Raw genomic sequence first — 13,195 nt, 5'->3', positions numbered from 1 at the left:
CATGATGCTTCACCATTATAAAAATTTTAATAAAGTGTTTTTAATTAATTAAAATATATTCAAGATATCAAAAATTTGTTCCAAAAATAAGGTTTGAATCTCAACTTTACATATTTTGTTTTTTAAATTTAAAAGGTTATGAGTTTTTCTTTCCTCTTTTGAAGAGATGAAAAGTACACTATGAGTTACTGTATGGGGCCCATCTTCTTACCCTATTTCACCCATAAAATCTTGGTGTATATTGTCTTTTTATCGATACATAATTTATCTAAGAGAAATTGCAGCGAATAGTAAAAACCTTTCATATATTTCAAAATATGTCACCTATTTTTAAAATTTTCAAATAGTATATTAGATACTCATATAGTAATATATCAGTAGCACGTCAGAGATATATCACATACATATTGCAAGTGTATTAGACACTCACATCAATAATATATTAGATATATATCATATGCATATATATTAAAGATAAATTACAAATGTATATCATTTGAATAAAATTGTCATTTTAAAATTGGATCTCCATTCTTTTAAAGGGCTATATTTGAAAAAACTAAATGTGATTGTTATTTTCCTAATTTTATTAAATGTTTTTACCATATTTGCAACTGTCACTTTCTCTAATACGTAGAGGTAGAATGCGGTGTCCGTACTTTTTAAAAACTAGTTCGATGCCTCGTGCAAATGCACAAATATTTTCTATTTAACTTAATTTTACAATAACATAAATAAATGATAAAAAACAATATTAGTATAATAATAACAATAATAAACAAAAAAAGAAAAAAAATTAAGATGTATATATACAAACTTCATTAAAATATATGTACTTTGCTAATTTAATCATTTAATCATTTAATCTATGAATGTATTTAAATTGCATTGTTTCCTGAGAATTTTATATTTGATTAAGAAATGTATAATTACTTTAATTTTTTATTTTAACAATGTTATTTTATCTAATTTTGGTCCATTATTTTCTAAAAATATTTTGTTTGTTTATTAAAATTCTAAAAAAATTTCAAGCTAACATTTTGTTATATATTAAATATTTTAGTTTATACTAATTTAAATTCAAGTTAGTATATTCCAACTTTTAGATTTCATACAATTTATTGTACATAATTAATTTATTAATTTACTATTTACAATTAATTAAAACTTTATGACCTTACACAAATTTTTTTCAACAAAATCAACATGAATTTGTAATAGATCAATAAATTATTATTATTTTCTCAAAAAACATTCTAAATACATAAAACACTAACTATAAAAGAACAATACAAAACAATAGTAACAAAAAAAAATCAAAGTTTATCAATACACTAATCTAAAATTTGTTGATGCTTAACAATCACTATTATTTTACCTCATAAATTATGGAACGATGGTCTTGCAAGCCTTGGATTCAAGATATAGTGTCGACACATGTATTCTCTACAACTTGATGAATATGTCGCCAACATGATTTTGAGATGTTTTTTAGATTAAATAATATTTGAGAGCAATGTTTTGAGAGAATTAAGTGTTGTGAAAAAAATAGTGAAAGAAAGTATGTTTTTATAGTATTAGGAGATAAAACGTTACAAAACTTTTATAATTCTATTATAAAATATAATTAAAAATAATAATTTAATTTAATAGTGTGGAAAACCTTTTGTATTCTAACACATGGACATTTATTATTATATTATTATTGATAATTAATAATCAATAATCAATTTAATATTTATAATAAATTATTAATGACATAATTTGTAAATTAATAAATTAAGAAAGGGACAAAAGCGTCCAAAAATGTTTCTCCGAGATCCTCCCATTTTAATATAGTATAGATATGTGAAAAACACGAACATCACATACCAATTGAATTTTTGGGATAATTTCTTGTTTTAAATGATCTCAGTTCCATAAATTCATCAATAACCCAAAGATCAAAGAAGTAATTAGCTCCTAAATAGTAGTTTCGCCTATTTTAAAAAAACACGAACATCATATTCCACCTCTTTATATTAAAGAAATCATGTATAAGATTTTAAATGTCAACGTCGATGGAAATGTAGAAGTCTTAATTTCATAGAAATATCAATGAAAATTCATGGAAAAATTATAAAAATAAAAAAATTCCTAAAAATTATTCAAATTAACAAATAATCATTTTGCCATTTTAACAATTATTAATATTAATATTATGTCTATATTAGTGATATTTTGTTGATATTTTCCACATTTTGTCGATTTTTTGTAATATTATAGAAATGTCGATTTATCCCCATGTTAATGTCGAACCCATAAATATATGAAAATGTCGATAGAAAGGTCGACATATCGATATATATTTAATACCCTGATTATTATCATAAAAAACTACCTATAATAGATAAAAGGCAATGTACACTAGAATTTTTATTAATGGAATATGGTAAGAAGAGGCAATCCATAATCTACATTTTTTATTCGTTTTTCATTAAAACTAGCCATTTAAATTAAATAAAGTAAAAAAAAAAAGAGAGAGAGGACACTCTAAACTAATTTTAATAAAAAATTACGAGGAGAATTAAAGAGAAAGCAACAATATTTTATAGATATTCTAAGTCAAAGTCAGGTTTTATAATTTATTGCAAGTTATGATGGGTATAATGGCCCATTTGACCATATCTAAGAAGGAATGTGTGCAGAATTTTCTGATGACCAATTCTCCCCAAACTAGGGGTGTACAAGCGTGGTTGAAAAATTGATTCCACTGAAACCTCTCAACACCCCTCCATCTTGCCTCAAACCCCCATTCAGCCCTCGGTCTCTCTAACCGACGAACCTCCCGATGAAACGAAGCAGGACTAAAGAAAAAAATGATTGGTTTAAATTGAAATCGATTGATCGAATCAGTCGACGATACAACCAGAAAAATAAACGTTGGTTTCCATTTTTTTATTTTTCAGAATCGATGTCATGTGGCTTACGCTAATAGATCCCTATAACTGGTTTCGTTGCCTGGGTTGAGTAAAGGGTTCGAACTTGAGACCTAAGGTAGGTGGTATTTCAAGGTTCCAAGTGTGTCATCTTTAGGGGACGTTAGTTTCTACCTCAAAAGGACTAGATAGCAAAATGTTAAAAGATGGGGGACTGAAAAATATTTATTTCCATTATATAAGGGCAAGAAACCTCCATCCTTTATTCAAAATTGCTAGCTTTTTCAATTGGGAAACCTTGTTGATCAATCTCTCCCATGGCAAACTTGTTGTTTTTCATTTTTCTCTCTTTCTCTCTCTCTTATTTTCCGTCCCCACCTCTCTCTAGCAATCTCATCTTGCAATGGCCCATGTCAAACCCTAGATGACTGTGATGGCCAGTTGATTTGCATAAACGGTATGTGTAACGATGATCCCAATATTGGCTCTCACCAATGTTCCAATGGCGGATCTTCGCCATCTCCAAGTGGAAATTGCCAATCGATTGGTAACTTTAATTGCAATGGCGAGTCCTACCCTCAATATCAATGCTCACCACCGGTGACTTCCTCCACACAAGCTACTCTCACAAACAATGATTTTAGTGAAGGTGGAGATGGTGGTGGCCCGTCGAAATGCGACGAGAGATACCACGATAACTCCGAACTAATCGTAGCGCTATCGACTGGTTGGTTTAACTGGGGTTCGAGATGTGGGATTATGGTTAGAATCACGGCTGCGAATGGAAAGTCAATATTGGCCAAGGTGGTCGATGAGTGTGACTCCATGAACGGGTGTGATGCAGAACATGCTAATCAGCCACCATGTCGTTATAATATTGTGGATGGATCAGATGGGGTGTGGAGCGCTTTGGAGCTTAACAAAGATGTGGGTGAAGCAGCTGTTACTTGGTCCGGTGCTTAAGAATAAAAGTCACTATTAGCGACGTTTTCAAAAAATGCGTGCTTTTACTTTTTAGGCGTTAGTAAATGTTCGTTGCTGAAAGTTTATTTTCTTGCGGTATAATGGTGTAATGTCGTAGTAGCTGTCACTTTTAATTAATAACTATTTGATGCATAAGATATCAAGATAAAAAGAAAGGTTCTTTTAACCAATGTATTAATTAAAAGGTTAGAATATAATATATGTTTATGTTTGGATTTATCTCCTAAAATCTCCCATTGAATCTATTTTTAAATGAAGCTTTTTAGTTCAAAACCAACTTTTTTTTACTCCAACATGATTTACTAACTATCTTTGGGTTGAAAATATATATCTTGATCAGTTGAGTTAGTTAAAGTTAACAAATACTGTAAAAGCTTTAATTGATACGATCCTTGAGAAAACAAATATCTCCTTCAATTCAATCCTTTCAAAATGAAGAAAGGTGTATGAGGAAGCAAGTGCACAACTTAATGGGTAGAGGAGCCATGTGTCAAAGTCAACTCCAGTTGGACAATCTTGGTCCTATCTAACTAAGAATAAAGAATGACACGTTAAGTAATATTCTTGTTTCTATTTTTGTTAAGAAATCTAAGTATTAGACAACTATTTATGCTCTTTGTTTCTCATTTTTTTTAGAAATATACCTAAAATTATATATAAATTTTGGAAACAATAAAAACAAGTTTCATTGTCTTTTGTTCTCGTTTCTAATTTATTCTAAAACATAAATAAAAATATAGTTTTATCATCCTTGAATCCATGAGTACTGGGATCATGTAATTCTATTTTTCTTTACTAAAATGAGGAAATAGGAACAAGAAACAAGAATGTTACTAAATGGGCCCGAAATGAGAGTAAAAGAACAGAAAATTAATGAAGAGTACTACATTGCATATGATCATGAAACTTTCCAGAGATCGGCAACGGTTGTTAATCAGTCTTGTCGAGAGCCATGAAAAAGCTTAGCTATATAGTTTCAGAGGATGGGTAGCGCCCAAACATTCCAAACTATTGTTTGTTATGTTATAAATCACAATAATCCTCGTATTTGATTCATAATGGAAAGTAAGTGTAATTGGTTTTTTCAAGTCGAAGAGGCCATTATCGACTTTCCCAAACCAGAACGCAAACTCGTTTGAATGGGAGGCTATGAAGAAGTAGAAGCGTCACTAACAATAAGAAAACTGTCAATGTTTATCTTAATATTATTTTAAGCACAGACGACGAAAGGAAGCAAGAGGAGAAGATGAGGAATCACACGAGCCATCAAAGTAAATTGGAAAGATGGAGATCCATCTATTGAAAGAATCTTTTTCATTTGTTTTTGTTGTTGAAATTTTCATTCCTAAAAGTTCCTTTTTATTTTTTTGGTTGAATGGAAATATATATATATGTCATGTTACTCTTAGAAGTTGGAAAAGGAGGTTGCTCTGAATTTAGACTTTGAAATTTGAGTCATGGCGTACAAAAAGAGTTGGAATTTTGAAAGTCTTTTTTGCGTACGAAAAGAGTTGGAATTTTAAAAGTTTTTACGTCAAAAAAGAATTGGAATTTTAAAAGTTTTTTTCCATAAAAAATAATTGGAATTTTAAATATTTTTTTGCGTACATAAATAATTCGAATTTTAGAAGGTTTTTTTTTTTTCGTGTACAAAAGTGTTTGGAATTTAAATGTTTTTTACTTGGTCTCTAATGTAGCTTTTGGACTCTAGTATTTGCTTGGGAAAAGAAAAATCAATATTTCAACCAAAAAAAGGATCAGAGTTGGTTTTATGGGAAATTTGAATATATAACGCTCCCATAATTGATTTTAGATTTATGACCCTTTATTGAAAAAACCTAACTTGTGATCCTACCTCCCCTTGTGTTTGACTTCTTCAAATTTTTATCTTTGGAAAAAGACGAATTTACCCTCTGGATTAATAAATATACATTTACGATACATTAAATTTTCACCTACCTATCCACCAAATTCTAAACTCATGTTTCATATGGTTTGAACTCTAAAACAAACAAATTTTTATTTTTTAAATCCTCTCAAACAAATATTGTTGTCCACGTGTTTGATTATATTATCTACACACTATCCAAAATCATTGTCTCCATATTTTCACTTTTGAAAAATCAGGTATGTTACACTTTCAAAATTTTTACTTTAAATTTGTTGAAATTATTTGAAATATTTCTCCATCAATATATTTTGCTGTGATGAAGTTCTTGGGAAAAAAATGTGGTACAAATCGTTGTCTCGGATCAATACTCGATTCGGGATTGAAGTTATATTGCACTGAGATTGAATAATTTTATCCTGCATTCAATCTCGGTGCAATTTGGTTCGGGACATGATCCGAGACATATCCCGGACTGATCTCGAACCAAGATTGGTCCGAGACACTTCCCGGACTAATCCCGGACCAAGATTGGTCTGGGATAGTCCGGGATGAAGCAAAATTTTTATTTTATTTTGTTAACTCTTTCTTATCTCACGTAGTTTTATTCGATTTGCTGGATTGAGTCCGGGATTGAGTCTGAGATTGAATACAGGATTGAGTACGGGATTGAATCTGGGATTGAGTACGAGATTGAATTTGGGATTGAGTCCGGGATTAAGTACGGGATTGAATCCGGGATCGAATCTGGAAAACGATTATTCTATTTTCGATATCTGGAGCGCTACAATCTACCGTAAAACAAATTGGCTGCTTCAGATAGCGTCGAAAATGGAAACCTAACACTAAGTAACGAAAATTTTTGAAGATTCGAGCCAATAACCTCGCTTCCTCCGAGATCCAAGACAACGATTATGTTGGTTGGTGATGGTGGATGCAAAACGTTGGAACAGATGAAATAAAATGTTCACTGTGGATGAATGAGACGAAGAGTCTGAGAATAGGAAGGGAACGGAGGGAGACAAATGGTTTGAGTATATAGGTTTAGGGTTTTACTTTTGGGAATGTAGGGAGAGGAAGGGTCTGAGAATGAGGATGGGAAGATGTGAAATTTGAAACATGAGGGTAATAGAGTAATTTCACTGCTACAAATTTTGAAATGAGTCATAAATAAGGGTGGTTGGGTTCACAAATTAAGTTTTTTCAAAAGGGGGTCATAGCTCCAATTTCAATTATGGGTGAGATCATATATTCAAATTTCCCTGGTTTTATGGTCAATTTCTATATAAACCCACATTTTATTTGAATCTATCATAAATTTGAAAAATAAATTTGGAAAGTGAGATTTTCAAGTTACCTTTGACCATATCTAAGAAGGGATGTGTGTAGAATTTTTTGATGACCAATTCTACTTAAAATAGGGGTCTACAAGCATGGTTGAAAAATTGATACGATGGATCGAAATCGATTAAATTGATGACAATTGGTCGATTTTTAACCATAGTCTTATTGATGGACGTTGGTGGTCGATTTTTTAATCCCTACCTCCTTTATGTTGGAAAGCTCCTATCCTTTTCTTCTCTTCTTTTGTTTTTTCTTTCGTTTCATAGACCCCAACGCCCCCCTCCCTCTTGCCCCAAACCCCCATTCAGGCCTCGCCTCCTACCAGAGAAACCTCTCGATGAAACGATATTAAAAAAAACCATAGAAGCAGTAAAGAAAAAAATGATTTGGTTTAAACTGAAATCGACTGACCGAACTGACTAGTCGATTAGTCGACGATATAACAAGAGAAATAAATGTCGGTTTCCATTTTTTTATTTCTCAAAATCGATGTCTTACGTTAGTGGATCCCTATAACTGAGTTTCGTGGCTTAGGTGAGCAATATTGTGACCAGTACAAGGTTTGAACATGAGACTTAAGATAGATGGTACTTCAAAGCTACTCATCCCTGGGGACGTTAGTTTCTACTCTAGAAGGAATAGATAGTAAAATCATATCGATCGGGCCGATGAACAAGTCTACTCTAAAAGGACTAGATAGCAAAATGTTATTAAAAGATGAGGGACTGAAAAAATATTTATTTTGGTTATGTAAGGGCAAGAAACCTCCCTCCTTTATTCAAAATTGCTAGCTTTTTCAATTGAGCAACCTTGTCGGTCAATCTCTCCCATGGCAAACATGGTCTTTTTCATTTCTCTTTCTCTTTCTCTCTCTCTTATTTTCCTTCCCCACCACTCCCAAGCAATCTCATCTTGCAATGGCCCGTTTCAAATCCTAGATGACGGTGAAGGCCAGTTGATTTTACATAAATGGCGGTATGTGTAACGATGATCCTGTCGAAATGTGATGAGAGATACCATGTACAATAACTCCGAACTAATCGTAGCGCTATAGACTGATTGGTTTAACGGGAGTTCGAGATAATGTGGGAGGACGATTAGAATCACGGCTGCGAATGAGAAGTCAATATTGACTAAGGTGGTTGATGAGTGCCACTCCATGAACGGGTGTGATGCAAAGCATGCTAATCAACCACCACGTCGTTATAATATTGTGGATGGAGTGTGGAGTGCTTTGGAGCTTAACAAAGATGTGGATGAAGAAGCTGTTACTTGGTCCGATCCTTAAGATTGAAAGATGCTATTAGCAATGTTTTTAGACAATACGTGCTTTCACTAAAAGTCTATTTACTTGTAGTGTAATGGTATAATGTCTAAGTAGTTGTCACTTTTAATTAATAACTTTTAGATGGCATGAGATATCAAGATAAAAAGAAAGGTTCTTTTAACTCATTTATTAATTAAAGGTTAAGTATAATATATGTTTGTGTTTGGATTTATCTCATAATCTTCCACTAAATCTATTTTGAAATGAAGTTTTTTATTGTTTCTCTAAACCAACCTCTTTTTAACTTCTACACGAGGGCGGAGATTCAAAACTCACAACCTTTTGTTCGGAAATATCATCTTAAGCAATTGAGTTATGCTCAGATTGAAACCTTGTCGTATTAGTATCTCAAAGAATTCTCGAATAGAGGATTGCAAAACCTTTAAATTGATAGGGTTCCACTAGGAAAACAAATATCTCCTTGAATTCAATCCTTTTGAAATAAAAAAAGTACATGAGGAATCAAGATGGTGCAAAAAACTTAGGCTCGATTGGCGCCGTTCTCGTTTCTTGTTTCTCGTTTTCAATTTTCTTCAGAAACTAAGTATTTTACCACTAACTTTATTTCTTGTTTCTCATTTCTTGGGAACATTCTCATAATTGTATAGAAATTTTTGAAACAACTAAAAAAGTTTCTCCTTTCTTGTTATTATTTCCAATTTGTTCCAAAATATAAATAAAAAGATTGTTTTATCATATTTGAATTCTTAGACTTTGGAACCATGCAATACATTTTTCTTCATTAAAAATAAATAAAAAGAAACAAGAAACAGAAACGTCACCAAACGAGCTCTTAATGGTCAAAGGAGCCATGTTAGAGTGGTAAATTCTAATGGGATGATGATCTTGGCCCTGTTGGAAATTTTAAATAAACCCTAATTCATGATTATTCTAAAACAAAAGCCATAAAATTCCAGAATAATCAAGGCCAAGGATCTAAGCATTTAGATAAAGTAAGAATGTTGTATTTAAGAGAAATTTAGTTATTTTCTCTTTATAACAATATTAGCAAATAATAAAGATTCTCCTCATTTTAGTAAAACAAGCTCAACATCGTTAAAAATGTGATTAAAGTAAGTAGAAGAGATACGAGAAAAATGATTATAAAAATTAAAGTTTGATAAAAAGAGTATATTCTCTTCAGTTAAACAAAATCTTATCTCTTGAAAGGAAAAATGAATGTCATAAAGAATGTGTTGAAACCATAACAACTAGATAAGCCTTATATTTGTTAACATTGCCTTTTAAAAGCAATATAACAAAATGTAAAATATCTTCGTTGTTTGTTGTTTCAACACATTCTTTATGACATTCATTTTTCCTTTTAAGAGATAAGATTTTGTTTAACTGAAGAGAATATACTCTTTTTATCAAACTTTAATCTTTATAATCATTTTTCTCGTATCTCTTCTACTTACTTTAATCACATTTTTAACGATGTTAAGCTTGTTTTACTAAAATGAGGAGAATCTTTATTATTTGCTAATATTGTTATAAAGAGAAAATAACTAAATTTCTCTTAAATACAACATTCTTTATTTTATCTTCCCCCCAAACTCAACGTCCTTAAGAAACTTTAATATCTCATCCATATTAACTTTAAGTGGGAACTAACTTTAGAAATTATATATATTGAAAGATTAGTGTATCTAGAGTGATAACTAAAAACCTTAAGTCCAAGTCTCGTAAAACCTTGAATTGCAAGTGATTTTAGTTGTTTCTTTATTTGGTACACCACTTAAACTTTTTTATAACAAACTTGAGTGCTTTCTCCAAATAGACTGAGGGTAAGGTAAAATGATTTGTCATATTTCCTACCACACCTTTTTGAGCTTTGAATTATTTTATAAGCAACATACATCTCAGGTTTTTTTGAAAATATATATTACTTATTAGCTCTATAAATCCTTAAAGGAGTTAGCAAATGGCTTAGACCTTATCTTTTCAATCCATCATATTTCCTAACGATTTCATTCACTACGAATTAATATATGATGACTTTTAAGATATCCAGGAATAAAAATCTCTCCTATATCAAATATCGGTGCCTTTAACTAGAGTAAATTTAATTTCTTATAATTTTATGCAATGTTGTTAAACATTTAAAGAAGCCATATTGAATAGGCTATAAATTGATGTTCTAAAATACTAAAAACTCTCAATAGCACCTAATTTGACAATTCCAGTTATGTCCCCTTGATCATTCCTAATACAGACTTGAATGTCTGTTTAATCTTGAGAACCAACAAGCAACGAATAGAAATACCAAAGTCTATTCAACACATAATATAAGTTTTCATATGCAAGTCTAGCTTGTTAAATACCTTAAGTGAGAAGTCAAATTTTCTTTATACCTCATGTGGCAATGTATTTGGAACATTTTTTGTTTTTCTTATATATGTTCAAATTTCCTAAAAATATCAAGAGAAGTCCTAAGCTTGATTCTTTTGTGGTTTAGGCGAACATATGTTCCAAATAAACCTTAGTACCAACTTAATTTCTTTCTTTAAGGAAATAAAGAATTAATGAGTAAAGTTTTATCTTTCCTTACTTAACCCATTTTCCTTGAAACATCAGTTATAAGTATCATAACCCACTACATACCTACAGTATAATGTCTCAAATGGTATCAAATGCACAAGTAAATCCTTGAATATTTTAAATTTTGTGCATTAGATCCTTTAGTGTACTCACTAGTGTTCCTTTATTCTTTATTAAGAAATAGTCAACAAAAAATTTAAAGTCTATTCCTTTTGTACTTTTCAAAACAATCCTTAAGGAACTTTCCTAATTATTTCCTCATTAAACATAATCCCCTTGAATGTTGCAAAACACCGTCATAATACTTATGTAATTAAGGTTACTCCGACTTTTCAAGATCCCAATTAAACCTTAGAGGGATATTGATTTGCAAAAGTTGAAGTGTTTCCTTTCTTTATCAAAAATTCATGCAAACTTGAATGAAAATTATTCTTAAATACACAGTAAGGCAATTAAATAATATTTAACAATAATTAATTCAATAATAAAAAATGCTCGAAATTAACCTTAAGTATTTATAAAAATACTTTATAATTAAACTCAATGAGGACAACAAGATACCTAACACAACATTGATAGCCTTCCTTTGGGCCGACAATATCAACTTGCAAGTGGTACTCTCCATGTGGTGATCAAACAGTGATAATCAATCATGTCAAGTGAAAGTCTTCCTTTGGGCCGGCAATCACTCACATGACATAACTTTATATTATCCATGTTTATTATCATCTAACTATATGTGAACCTGTTATTGGCCAAACTGAAGTCTTCCTTTGGGCCGACTACAGAGTGCATAAATACACAGATACAGAAACATCTGATAATTTTGAAAGATATCAATATCAGAAATCAGAGGCTACTTTGGTAGCATGATTCATCAAATTAACACCAACCAAAAGGATCAGACAATTATGCAACATATATAACTTTAATTATTATTAATTTTATCTTTACGAAAATAAAACTACCAAAATTATTTTCAAAATTAATAATAATATCTTTATATGCATAATTTAATAATGGGAAAAGTCCTCTAAACAATTTATTAAATCCAGAAATAAAAAATAAAAAATAAAAACTGGATTTTCCCAAAAGGAATATTATTGATATTATAACTCGTCAACAATTCAACATAGGCTATGGAGCACTAATTGCAGCACAATAATCTAATATCAATAATTAATTCCAATTGTAAGTGTATTTGTTATTTGGCCAAATTGTGACCTTCCTTCGGGCCGATCACAATTCGCATAAACAACAATACTCAAATCTCACAAAATTATAACTTAATTATTATTAATTGTTTCCATATGAAAATAAAATACCTAAGTTATTTTCAACAATTAACAATAATATTTATAAATCAAAACTTCATAGAAATTTAAAAATTGTGCAAAGTATTGATTAAATTGTTAATTTATTCACCATAATCAACAATCTTTAATTAGCACAACATAAAAGGAAAATTAAATCAACCTTCATATTTAAATTCGCCCAGAATATTCAAAACAGAATATAAATTGATAACTAAATAAATAATTATTAAAAATTAAATAAATAGTCACAAAAAAAAACATATGTAAGTTTGCGCACTGCAACATTTAAAATAAGTTGGTGCTAGGGCATTATCTCCATGCATCAACCGTTATCTTCAAATGACACCTTATTGGAGTGCCGCAATTTCTTTAATTTTTCTTTTAATGAAAACTAAAGATTCACCGTCACAACTAATTTGTTAATTAAAAAAAAAAACTTTATCAAATTAGTCCGGGATAAATTCGAACAATTTTCAATCAATTAAGAATTTTAATCATGTGAAAATTGTTCAAACATCTTATCAATCTAAATAATTTTAATAACTTTTTTGTTTAAATAAATAAGTTATTAAAAGAACAATGAACTTAACTTTTAGAGATCCGATAATCATCCATGCAAAACTTGCTCTGATACCACTTGTTGGAAATTTTAAATAAACCCTAATTCATGATTATTCTAAAACAAAAGCCATAAAATTCCAGAACAATCAAGGCGAAGGATCTAAGCATGGAAGAAAACCAAAATCTATAAAGAGGTTAGAATTACCTGAAACCATTAGATAGATTGACCACGATCTGTGGTTTGTGGTCTTCCTCAACTATGCAACCCAGACCAAATATGGGCAATACTCTCTCTGTTGGATGGGAACAGGAGGCT

General features: G+C 30.5%; 2 pseudogenes; both read left to right on the top strand.

Annotated features, from left to right (window-relative positions):
• Positions 1-3,220: 3,220 nt before the first annotated feature.
• On the top strand, positions 3,221-4,131 carry LOC111010531 (kiwellin pseudogene; annotated as a pseudogene).
• A 3,832-nt stretch (positions 4,132-7,963) lies between these two features.
• LOC148208081 (kiwellin pseudogene) lies at positions 7,964-8,422 on the top strand (annotated as a pseudogene).
• Positions 8,423-13,195: the final 4,773 nt, after the last annotated feature.

Source organism: Momordica charantia (genome assembly GCF_013281855.1).
Source record: "Momordica charantia cultivar OHB3-1 chromosome 11 unlocalized genomic scaffold, Mcharantia_2.0 BLBB01000011.1, whole genome shotgun sequence".
NCBI classification, from domain to species: Eukaryota; Viridiplantae; Streptophyta; class Magnoliopsida; order Cucurbitales; family Cucurbitaceae; genus Momordica; species Momordica charantia.
Note: the sequence above shows the minus strand (reverse complement) of the source record. Positions and strands in the feature narration are given on the sequence as shown.